Source organism: Peromyscus maniculatus, chromosome 1 (genome assembly GCF_049852395.1).
Source record: "Peromyscus maniculatus bairdii isolate BWxNUB_F1_BW_parent chromosome 1, HU_Pman_BW_mat_3.1, whole genome shotgun sequence".
In the NCBI taxonomy this organism is placed as follows: domain Eukaryota; kingdom Metazoa; phylum Chordata; class Mammalia; order Rodentia; family Cricetidae; genus Peromyscus; species Peromyscus maniculatus.
Window position 1 is genome coordinate 2,470,581 of NC_134852.1, and position 12,022 is coordinate 2,482,602.

Consider the following 12,022-nt stretch of genomic DNA (forward strand, 5'->3'; position numbering starts at 1 on the left):
ATCCCACTTCTGAGTCCTGGCCCTCAAAAGGGAACTCCTTCTCAGGGTACAGGTCTCCAGCTGTGCCAGTCATCTGTTGGTTACTCCCACAATTTCTGCACCATTTTTACCCCAATATAACTTGTAGGTGGGACAAATTGCAACAGTCAATTATTAGCAGAGCATGGGGAGTCCTGCAGAAAGTGCGGGGGAGGGGGGATGTAGGACCCAGTGGTGTCAAGGATACCACAAGAAAACCCACAGAACACCTAACCAGGAGTCATAAGGGTTTGCAGAGACTGAACAGACAACCAGGGAGCCTACATGAGACGGACTGAGAACCTCTGCCTATATGATACAATTGTGTAACTTGGTCTTCATGTAGGATTCCTAACAGTGAAATCATGTGTGTATCTCTGACTCTGTTGCCTTCTTTTAGCATACATTCCTCCTTCTGGATTGCCTCATGGAACCTGGTGGAGGAGGGGGTGCCAGGTCTTATTGCAGCTTGATATACCATGGCACAATGATATCTATGGGATATCCACTTGTACCTAAACATAAACAGTGGATGAGAATTGGATGTGGTGGGGTGGGAGAATAAAAAAGGGGAGAACTGGAAACATGGAAGGGAGGGGAAGCTTTAGGTGGAATGTAAAAGCAAGAAAATAAATAAATAAAAATATAATAATAAATATGAAAAAATAAAAAGAAACAAATACACAGAAAAAGACCAAGGGAAGCAGAATAAGACAAGTCTACAAAAATACCATTCTTTCAGTTTTGTGTTATGGGACCACTCCTGAGCATGGGACTGGTCCTGAAGTGTGCCTAATAATATATTCAGACTCCACTGGGGGAAAAAACAGATTTTCACTTTCAAGCAGGTATCAATTTCATTTAACTTCTTATTTAGGGGTGAGAATTTGTTTCAACTTGCCTCTCTCAATCATGAGACACCATCTGAACCTGTACTATTTGAAACTCAACAGGCCTTGGGCATGCTCACATAGTCTTGGTGAGCTTATACATGTACCAGTGCCATTGTGTCTGGAAGACATCACTTCCTTGGAGCTATTCACCACCTTTGACTCATAATTCTATCTCTCTACTTTTCCAAATAGACCTGAGACTTGAGTTGAAGGAATTGATGAAGACAACTCCCTGAAGACAATGTGCTCCCAAAGTTCCTCACTCTCTGCACACTCTCCAGTTGTGAATTCCTGTGTTAGTTCCTATCTACTACAAGAAGAATCTTCTCTGATGAAAGCTGAGTGATAAATTAATCAATGAGTACAGCATTATATTTCATTATGATTCAATTTATTGATGTGTTCCTTAAACAGAATAATAGTACTATATTTCCCCACTCCATGTCTTTGACATATATCGTCTGAGGTTCTTGGAAATTTTATCCATGTCAGGTCAAGTTCCATTTCATGGAGTGGAATTTAAACCCAGTCAGACAGTGGTTGGTTACACCCTTAATATTTATGCCATTATTGTACTTATGTATCATGGAGATGATTCACTATGGTAGATCAGAGTCTGTAGAGTCTGATTGGTGGTTACATTTCTCATCTGGTAGAATGCAAAATACCCTCCAGTACCATGAACACAAGTCAATGGTGATGAAAGCTTTAGCTAAGCACCAGCTTGACTTCTCCATGTTCAATGAAATATATAAGTAGTGTCTTCTGCAATAAAGCCTTACCAGAAACTTGTGTAGAGTAACCCATAGCTGTGGGAATAGCCTATGATGTTTGGGAGTTTCTTTGAAGCCCCTTTGGCCAATGATTCAACAAGATATGTAACCCATCCCTGCATTAGATAATCTTTTGGTGCAAAAAATAACTAGTTGGGTCATTGTCTACCCCTTTATTTGGTGGCTCCATTTAGACTTCATTCATATATGTAAATAATTTAAAAAACTTCAAAGTAGCAGGTTTCCATATACTTTTCAACTGATCTTTAGTGTTAGTTGTCCTACCACATATACCCTCATTTATCACTCTCTGCCATCCCCTCTCTATTTAATCTTCTAATTCTAGTTTTCCCTGTATATCTCCATCACAATATATTCTGTTTTTCCCTCCATGCTAGATCCTCTCCTTTCCTGGTCCCTTACTAGATACATAACTTTTTGGTTATTCAAATGGCAGAACACATATCAAAGGCTTAGAGCTAATAGTCACATGTAAGAGAAAACATATATTTGTCTTTCTCTTTTTGGGGCCTGGGTACCTTTCTCAGGATAATTTTTACTAGCTCCAACATTTACCTTCTGATTTTAGGGATTCTTTATTTAAAAAAAAATATGTATTTTACATCCTGACCACAGTTTCTCTTCACTCCTCTCCTCTCAGTACCTTCCCCAAGCCTCCCCTCTTTCCCCACCCCCATCAACTCCTCCCCCTTTTCTATTGTGAAAAGGGCAAGCCTCCAATGTATATTAACACACAGGCATATCAAGTAGCAGCAAGACTAAGAACCTTCCCTTGTATTAAGGCTGGGAAGGGAGCCCAGAATGAGTAGTAGGGTACTAAATGCCTGCAACCGAGTCAGAGACATCCCTTGATCACACTGATAAAAGTTCCACAAGAAGACCAAGCTACACATCTGTCACATACATGCAGAGCACCTAGCTTGCTACCATGCAGGCTCCCTGGTTAGTGGTTCAGTCTCTGTGTTCTCCTATTAGCCCAGGTTAGTTGCTTCTGTGGGTTTTCCTGTGTCCTTGACCCCTCTAGCTCATACACTTCTTCTTCCCTCTATCTAGCAGGTTTCCCTAAGCTCAGCTTAATGTCTGGCTGTAGGTCTCTTATCTCTGTTCAGGAATTACTTTAAAAATTTTTACAACTGAAAAAAAAAACCTTCATGGTTCAAATGTGCTATAATTTCATTATCCATTACTAAGTTAATGAGCTTCTAGGATGCTTGCAATTTCCAACTGTTATAAATAGAGCAAGAATGAAAATGATGAACAAGTATCTGTGGTGCAGAATACTTTGAGTATATGCCCACAAATAGTGTAGCTGTGTCTTGAAGTAGATAGATTCACAACCTCATGTGGAATTGCCACACTGGTTTCCACAGAGGTTGAACATGTTTTTTACTCCCATAAACAATCAGTAAGTGTTCCCCATTCCTCAAGTCCTCACCAGCATGTGCTGTCATTTGTATTATCAATCTTGGCTGTTTTGACAAACGTAAGATGAATTTTCAAAGTAGTTTTTATTTGCATTTCTATAATGACTAAGGATGATTTCTTTAAGTATTGTTTAGTCATTTGAGTTTAATCTTCTGAGAACTTACTGATTAATTCTTTACCCCATTTTAAATTTGGCTGTTATTTGATTGATGTTCTTATGCATTTGAGATACTAATCCTCTATGTCCAGCTCCCTACCAGTATTTGTTAAGCAGGCTGTCTCTTCCACACTGGTTGTTTTTGAAACCTTTGTCAAAGATTAGTTGACTATATCTGTGAGACTGAATTATGAGTTTTCCATTTTGCTTTGTTGAAATATTTGTATAATATAGAGTTAGCACTGTGATCCTCTGCTACTATTGCCCTATGTTATAAATGGGACACACGTATTGTGATTCCTCCAGCACTGTTCTTTTTCCTCACCTTTGTTTGCTCTATCTGGAGTCTGTTTTTCTATTTGAACTTTTTTCCTAATTATGTTTTTTTAGTTAAGTTTTCTTGGAATTTTGATGGAGATTGCAAAGAATCTTAGATGTCTTTTATAATGTAACTACGTATTAATATACAATATTGACTGTATCAACCCTTCATCATGTCAGATAGTTTTATCTTCCGTTGTCTTCTGTTTCTGTCCTTGGTGTTATAAAATGTTCACCAAGAAGACCCTTGAGTTCCTTGGTTGCATTAATTCCCAGATATTTTGTGTATGTGTGTGGGAAGATTATTGTAACTGTTGCTTTCTTGATGTCTTTCTCAGAATCATAATTCCTTCTTCACAAAAATGATATTTTGTATTTTGATTTTGTATTTTCCTGATGGTGTTCATTAGGTCTCAGGGAGTGCTGACCTTTTCATGTACAAGTTCATACAATCTGCTGGTGAAATAGTTTGACTTCTTTCTTTGTTTCATTCCGTTCTTTTTTCTGGACTTACTGTTTTAGCAGAATCTGAGCAAGACTTACTCTTAACATACAAGAATGAGCATCTTCCATCCTTTAGTGTTTAGGGAAGGTTGTTTTTCTCTATTTGATATAATGCTGGTCATAGGTTTGTCATATTCAATCTTCATACCATTGAAGTATTTTCCTTCTATCCCTAATGTCTTAGAGATACTGTAAATTGTCAGATGCCTTTGCTGCATCTGTTGAGATGATCATATAATTTCTGCCTTATCTATTAAAGCTATTTGTAAATCTCACTGAGTTATTTTGTTATACCATTTTTCCAACCCTGGAATGAAGCTACCCAGTCCACCATGAATGACCTTGCTGACACATACTTGAATTTGGCTTGCATGTATTTTTTTTTTAGAATATTTGGTATAGGTTCATCAGTGATATTTGCCTATAATTTCCTTTTCCTTTTTTCTATTTTGATGATTCCTTATCTGGTTTTGGTGTTAGGGGCATACTGAGTTTTTAAAATGTCATTGTTTATATTTCTTTCCTTTTTAATTTTGAGAACTGTTTGAAAGATTTCCTTGTTGTGTTATATATCTGGCAAAAAAATAAACCAAGATGTGGCAAACACTAAGCAAAATTACCATAAAGATTGGGACTAAAACAGTAATAAAAAAACATGTCTGACTACATACACACTAGACTAGTAGTAGTCACTGCTGCATGCAAATGGATCGTCCCATAATTACAACCAATGCTATGAAGATATTAAATTATTCCATCCAATAGAAATGGATGAAGTATCATTCAAATATAGTTACAAAGGCAGTGTAAGCCTGATGTCCAAACAGGATTTATACAAAACTAAATTTATATGAAAATATATTAAAAAAATCCTCCCCTATTTTTTTTATACAGGGTCAATTATGTCTCCCTGGCTGTCATAGAACGCACTATGTAGACAAGGCTAGTCTTAACATCACCAGAGACTGCTGGCATCTGCTTCCAGAGTTATGGGGTTATAGGCATGATCCACTATGCCCAGATATTAAAAGACTCTTGATATATTTCTTGTAAAGCCAATTAAAGAACACCTTGGATGAAATCATTCACCGTGATCCTGTTGGCTTCTTTTCAGAGATGAAATGATGGCTTATGATAAGGAAATCAGTAAATGTAATGTATACCATAAATGTCTGAAGAAAGGAATCACAGTAAATCTAGATAGATGCAAAATATACTTGGGACAAAAATTTTACCTCCGTTTGTGACAAATGCACAAAATAAAGAAGGAATAAAAGGATACTATATTGCCCTGGTTAATTTTTGTCAACTTAAATCAAACACAGACATATCTTGGAAGTGAGAATCTTTTGGGGGAAGTTGTTGCCATCAGATTGGCTTTGACTTGATTGTTGATTGATATAGGAGGTCCCAGCTCACTGTGGGCCATACTGTCCCTGAGCAGATAGACCTGAGTTGTATAAGAAAGCAAACTGAGCAAGCCATGGAGAGCAAGCCAGAAGGCAACGTACCTCCATAGTTCCTGCCTCTGCTCCTGCTTGAGTTTCTGACCTGTCTTCCTTCAGTGAGGTATTGTGATCAGGACAGGAAAGCAAGATAAATCATATCCTCTAAAAGTTTCCTTTGGTTACTGTTTTATAATAGCAACAGAGCAAACACAAATATACCAGCACTATAATAATATTTATGAGAAGGATTCAACAATGTAATTAATGGAAATAAACTAGCTATTTCTACATAAACCAGGAAAAAGATAAGGGCCTTCATTTTGGGAGTAAGGATGGGACTGAGTCATACAATGTGTCTTAGTTAGGTTTTTTTATTGCTGTGATAAGACACCATGACCACGGAAACTCTTATAAATGAAAACATTTAATTGAGGTGGCTTGCTTACAGATTTAGAGGTTTAGTCTATTATCATCAGGATGGGGAGCATGGCAGCACAAAGCCAGATGTGGTGCTAGAACTGAGAGTCTTATATCTTGACTCAGGCAACAGGAAGTGGATTGAATGTAATTGAAAGAAGCTCGAGAAAAGAGACCTCAAATACTGTCCCCATAGTGAAAAACTTTGTTCAACAAGGCCACACCTCCTTATGGTGCCACTCCCTTTGGGGGGCATTTTCTTTAAAACCACCACAGAGGTAACTGTAGTAGGCCTGAAACATACTATGCAAACCATGCTAGCTTCAAAAACACACAATTCTGTCTGCCACTGCCTCCTGAGTACTAGGATTAAAGTAGTTCACCACTATGCCCAGCTTCTTTCTCCATTTTGTTCTATGTAGTGATTGAAGTCTTAGCCAAAGAAAAGGGACAAAAGATGACATACAACGGATACAAATAGGAAAGCAAGAAGCCAAAGTTTCCTCTCTTGTAGAAGACATGCTTCTATTGTGGAATATTATTGTAAGATGTGTTACATGTATTTATGCTGGAGAACATTTGTTTTAATGATGCAATGTTGTATTTTATAATTTTATGTTGCATTTGTCTAACCCTGTGAAGCTGTGTTACTATGCCTGTCTAAAATACCTGATTTGTCTAGTAAGATGCTGAATGGTCAGTAGCCAGGCAGGCAAAGTGATAGGCAGGGCTGGCAGACAGAGAGGCTAAAAATGAAGAGAAATGTGGGAAGAAAAATATGAGAAGCAAGAAAAGGAGGAAACGAGGACTCAATGGGCCATCCACCCAGCTATGCAGCAAGCCATAATATAAGAAGTAAAGAAAGAAATGCAGAATATAGAAGAACAAAAGCCCAGAAGCAAAAGATAGTTGAGATATTTTAAGTTACTAAAAGCTGGATAGAAAGAAGCCAAGCTAAGGCTGGCCATTCATAAGAAAGAATAAGACTCTGTGTAGCTGAAGTTTTCCTGTGTCCCATATAGTTTTGCAGTTGCTCAGACCCAAGTAAACATGCAGAGAGGCTTATATTACTTATAAACTGTATGGCTATTAGCTCAGGATTATTACTGACTAGCTCTTACACTTGATTTAACCTATAATTCTTATTTATGTTTAGCCACATGGCTTGGAACCTTTTCTCAGTTGCTTCCTCCATGTCTGGCTGGCAATTCCTGACTCAGCCTCCTTCTTCCCAGACTTCTCATCTGTTCATCCCACCTATATTTCCTGCCTGGTTACTGGCCAATCATAATTTTATTTATTAACCAATCAGAGCAATACATATTCACAACATACAGAATGATATCCCATAGCAACTCAGCATATTTATTTGGAAGCTAGGTGGCAGGTCACCCAAATAATAAAGAATAAAAAAGAAACCAACAACATGCTTCCATATTGAAATCCTAAACATTCCACAGAAAATGCTTACATCAAAATGGCAGAATGTGATCCCTGGACACCAGCCACTCTGGGAAGACATGCCCAACTTGGCCCCAGGTTCTGGCCACCGGGCAGGTCCCCTTCTAGCCCCACCAGGAGGGATACCCTTTCCCAAGCCCCTCGGCAGCCATTGCAATCTCCGCGCCCTGCTCCCACCCCCATCTGCCTGAGACCCCAGCCACTTTCTGAGACTTAGAGACTGGCCCCCAGCTCCCATCCTACACCTGACTTCCCTTCTGGACCAGAGGTGAGTATCTGGGCCCAACCCGGACCCCACCCCTGGGCACCAGCCAGTCTGGGAAGACCTGCCCAACTTGGCCCTAGGTTCTGGCCACAGGGCAGGTCCCCTTCTAGCTCCACTGGGAGGGATGCCCTTTTCCAAGGCCCCCGGCAGCCCCTGCAATCTCCGCACCCTGAACCCACGCCCATCTGCCCGAGACCCCAGCCACTTCCTGAGACTTAGAGACTGGCCCCCAGCTCCCATTCTGCTCCCAACTTTCCTTCTGGACCAGAGACTTCTGGTCCAGATAAGAGCTTTCGTCCTGCCATTGAGTTCCCATTTGGACAAGAGAACTCCCATCTGTACAAGAGAGAGAGACTTCCTGAATCTGTCAGCTCTTTCTGAACCAAGTACACTGATAAGACCAAGAAGGAACCACAAGGAGATGGGCAGACATCAAGGCAGAAGTACATACAACAAAATGAAGAGCAATACAGCATCACCAGAACCTAGCCCGCCTTCAACATCTAGACCTGAACATCAAAAATTGGAAGAAGCAGAAGAAAGTAGCCTCATGAGTAACATCATGAAGAAGTTAGAGGCTTGTGTAGAGCTAAAGACAAGAAAATTGGAAGAACTCTGTAAACAACTAGAGGAAAGGGCAAACAAATTAGAAGAAAACAATAAAGTCCTGCAAGAAAACAATAAAGTCCTGGAAGAAAACAATAAAGTACAGAAAGAAAACAACAAAGTACTGGAAGAAAACAACAAAGCACTGGAAGAAAACAATAAAGTACTGAAAGAAAATCATGAAAAAGCAATGAAACAAGTAAAGGAAACAGTCCAAGACCTGAAAAGGGAAATTGAAAAAATAAAGAAAACAGAAACAGAGGGAATGCTGGAAATAGAAAACCTTAGTAAAAGATCTGGAAATTCAAATGCAAGTATAACAAACAGAATGCAAGAGATGGAATAGAGGACCTCTGGCATTGAAGATACAGTAGAAGAAATAGTTTCATCAGTCGAAGGAAACACTAAAGCCAACAAAGTCACGACCCAAAATGTCCAAGGAATTTGGGACACCATGAAAAGACCAAACCTACGAATTATAGGGATAGAAGAAGGTGAAGAATACCAACTCAAAGGCACAGAAAATATATTCAACAAAATTATAGAAGAAAACTTTCCCAACTTAAAGAAGGAAATGCCTATGAAGATACAAGAAGCCTATAGAACACCAAACAGACTAGATCCCCCAAAAAAGTCCCCTCGACACATAATAATTAAACAACTAAATGTACAGAATAAAGAAAGAATATTAAGAGCAGCAAACAAAAAAGGCCAAGTGACTTATAAAGATAAACCCATCAGAATAACACCCGACTTCTCAATGGAGACTTTGAAAGCCAGAAGGACATGGACAGATGTAATGCAGACACTAAGAGACCATGGATGTCAGCCCAGACTAATATACCCAGCAAAACTTTCAATCATCACAGACGGAAGGAACAAGACATTCGAAGACAAAGCCAGATTTAAACAATATCTATCCACAAACCCAGCCCTACAGAAAGCACTAGAAGGAAAATTCCAACCGAAGGAAGTCAGATACACACTCGAAAACACAGGCAATAGATAAAGCCACAACAGTAAACCCCAAAGAAGAGAAGTACACACACACTACCACCAAAAATAACAGGGATGAACAATCACTGGTCGTTAATATCCCTTAATATCAACGGACTTAATTCACCTATAAAAAGATATAGACTTACAGAATGGATAGGAAAGCAGGACCCATCTTTCTGCTGCATGAAAGAAACACATCTCAAATTCAAAGACAGACACTACCTAAGAATAAAGGGTTGGGAAAAGACTTTCCAAACAAATGGTCTTAAGAAACAAGCAGGTGAAGCCATCCTGATATCCAACAAAATAGACTTCAAACTAAACTCAATCAAAAGAGATCAAGAAAGGCATTACATCCTCATCAGAGGATTGATCCACCAAGGTGAAGTTTCAATTCTGGACATTTATGCCCCAAACACAAGGGCACCCACATATGTAAAAGAAACATTACTAAAGCTTAAACCACATATAAAACCCCACACATTAATAGTGGGAGATCTCAACACCCCACTTTGACCACTGGACAGATCTCCCAAATCGAAACTTAACAGAGAAATAAAGGACTTAACTGATGTCATAGCCCAATTGGACCTAATAGATATCTACAGAACGTTCCATCCTAACATGAAAGAATATACTGTCTTCTCAGCACCCCATGGAACTTTCTCTAAAATCGACCACATACTTGGCCACAAAGCAAATCTCAACAGATACAAAACAATTGGAATAACCTCCTGTGTTCTATCAGACCACCATGGTTTAAAGTTAGATTTCAACAACAACAAAAACTACAGAAAACCTACAATCTCATGGAAAGTGAATAATGCTCAACTGAATCACCAATGCCTTAAGGAAGAAATAAAGAAATTAAAGACTTCCTAGAGATCAATGAAAATGAAGACAACACATACCCAAACTTATGGGACACTATGAAAGCAGGGCTAAGAGGGAAATTCATAGCACTAAATGTCCACATAAAGAAGTTGGAGAAATCCCACACTAGTGACTTAACAGCACACCTGAAAGCTCTAGAACAAGAAGAAGCAAAGTCTCCCAGGAAGAATAGACACCAGGAAATTATCAAAGTGAGAGGTGAAATTAATAAATTAGAAACTAAGAGAATAATACAAAAAATTAATGAAACAAAGAGTTGGTTCTTTGAGAAAATCAACAAGATAGACTAGACCTTATCCAAACTAACCAAAAGACACACAGAGAGAGAATCCAAATCAACAAAATCAGAAATGAAAAGGGGGACATAACAACAGACATTGAGAAAATCCAGAGAATTATAAGGTCATATTTCAAAAACCTCTACTCCACAAAACTAGAAAACCTAAAAGAAATGGACATTTTTATCAATAGGTACCACATACTTAAGTTAAATCAAGACCAGATAAACTATTTAAATAGTCCAATAACCCCTATGGAAAAAGAAACATCATTAAAAGTCTCCCAACCAAAAAAAGCCCAGGACCACATTGTTTCAGCACAGAATTCTACCAGATCTTCAACGAAGAGTTAATACCAATATCTCTAAATTGTTCCACATAATAGAAACAGAAGGAACATTACCAAACACCTTCTATGAGGCTACAATTACCCTGATTCCTAAACCAAAGAAGGATGCAACAAAGAAAGAGAACTACAGACCGATCTCCCTCATGAACATTGATGCAAAAATACTCAATAAAATACTGACAAACAGACTCCAAGAACACATCAGAACAATTATCCACCATGATCAAGTAGGCTTCATCCCAGGGATGCAAGGGCGGTTCAACATATGAAAGTCCATCGATGTAATACACTATATAAACAAACTCAAAGAAAAAAACCACATGATCATCTCACTAGATGTAGAAAAGGCATTTGACAAAAACCAACACCCCTTCATGATAAAAGTCTTGGAGCGATCAGAAATACAGGGAACATATCTACACATAATAAAGGCAATTTACAGCAAGCCAACTGCCAACATCAAATTAAATGGAGAGAAACTCAAAGCAATTCCACTAACATCAGGAACAAGGCAAGGCTGTCCACTCTCCCCGTACTTATTCAATATAGTACTTGAAGTTCTAGCCAGAGCAATAAGACAACATAAGGAGATTAAGGGGATACAAATTGGAAAGGAAGAAGTCAACATTTCCCTATTTGCAGATGACATGATAGTATACTTGAGTGACCCCAAAGATTCCACCCAGGTATTGATAAAGCTTATAAACACCTTCAGCAACATAGCAGGATACAAGATCAACTCAAAAAATCAGTATCCCTCCTATATACAATGGACAAAGAAGATGAGAAGGCAATTAGAGATACATCACCCTTTACAATAGCCACAAATGACATAAAATACCTTGGGGTAACACTAATCAAGCAAGTGAAGGACCTATATGACAAGAACTTTAAGTCCCTGAAAAAAGAAATTGAAGAAGATGTCAGAAAATGGAAAGATCTCCCATGCTCATGGATAGGCAGGGTTAACATAGTAAAAATGGCAATCTTACCAAAAGCAATCTACATATTCAATGCAATCCACATCAAAATACCAACACAATTCTTCACAGACCTGGAAAGAATAATACTCAACTTCATATGGAAAAACAAAAAACCCAGGATAGCCAAAAGAATCCTGTACAATAAAACAACTTCTGGAGGCATCACAATCCCTGACTTCAAGCTCTACTATAGAGCTACAGTAATAAAAA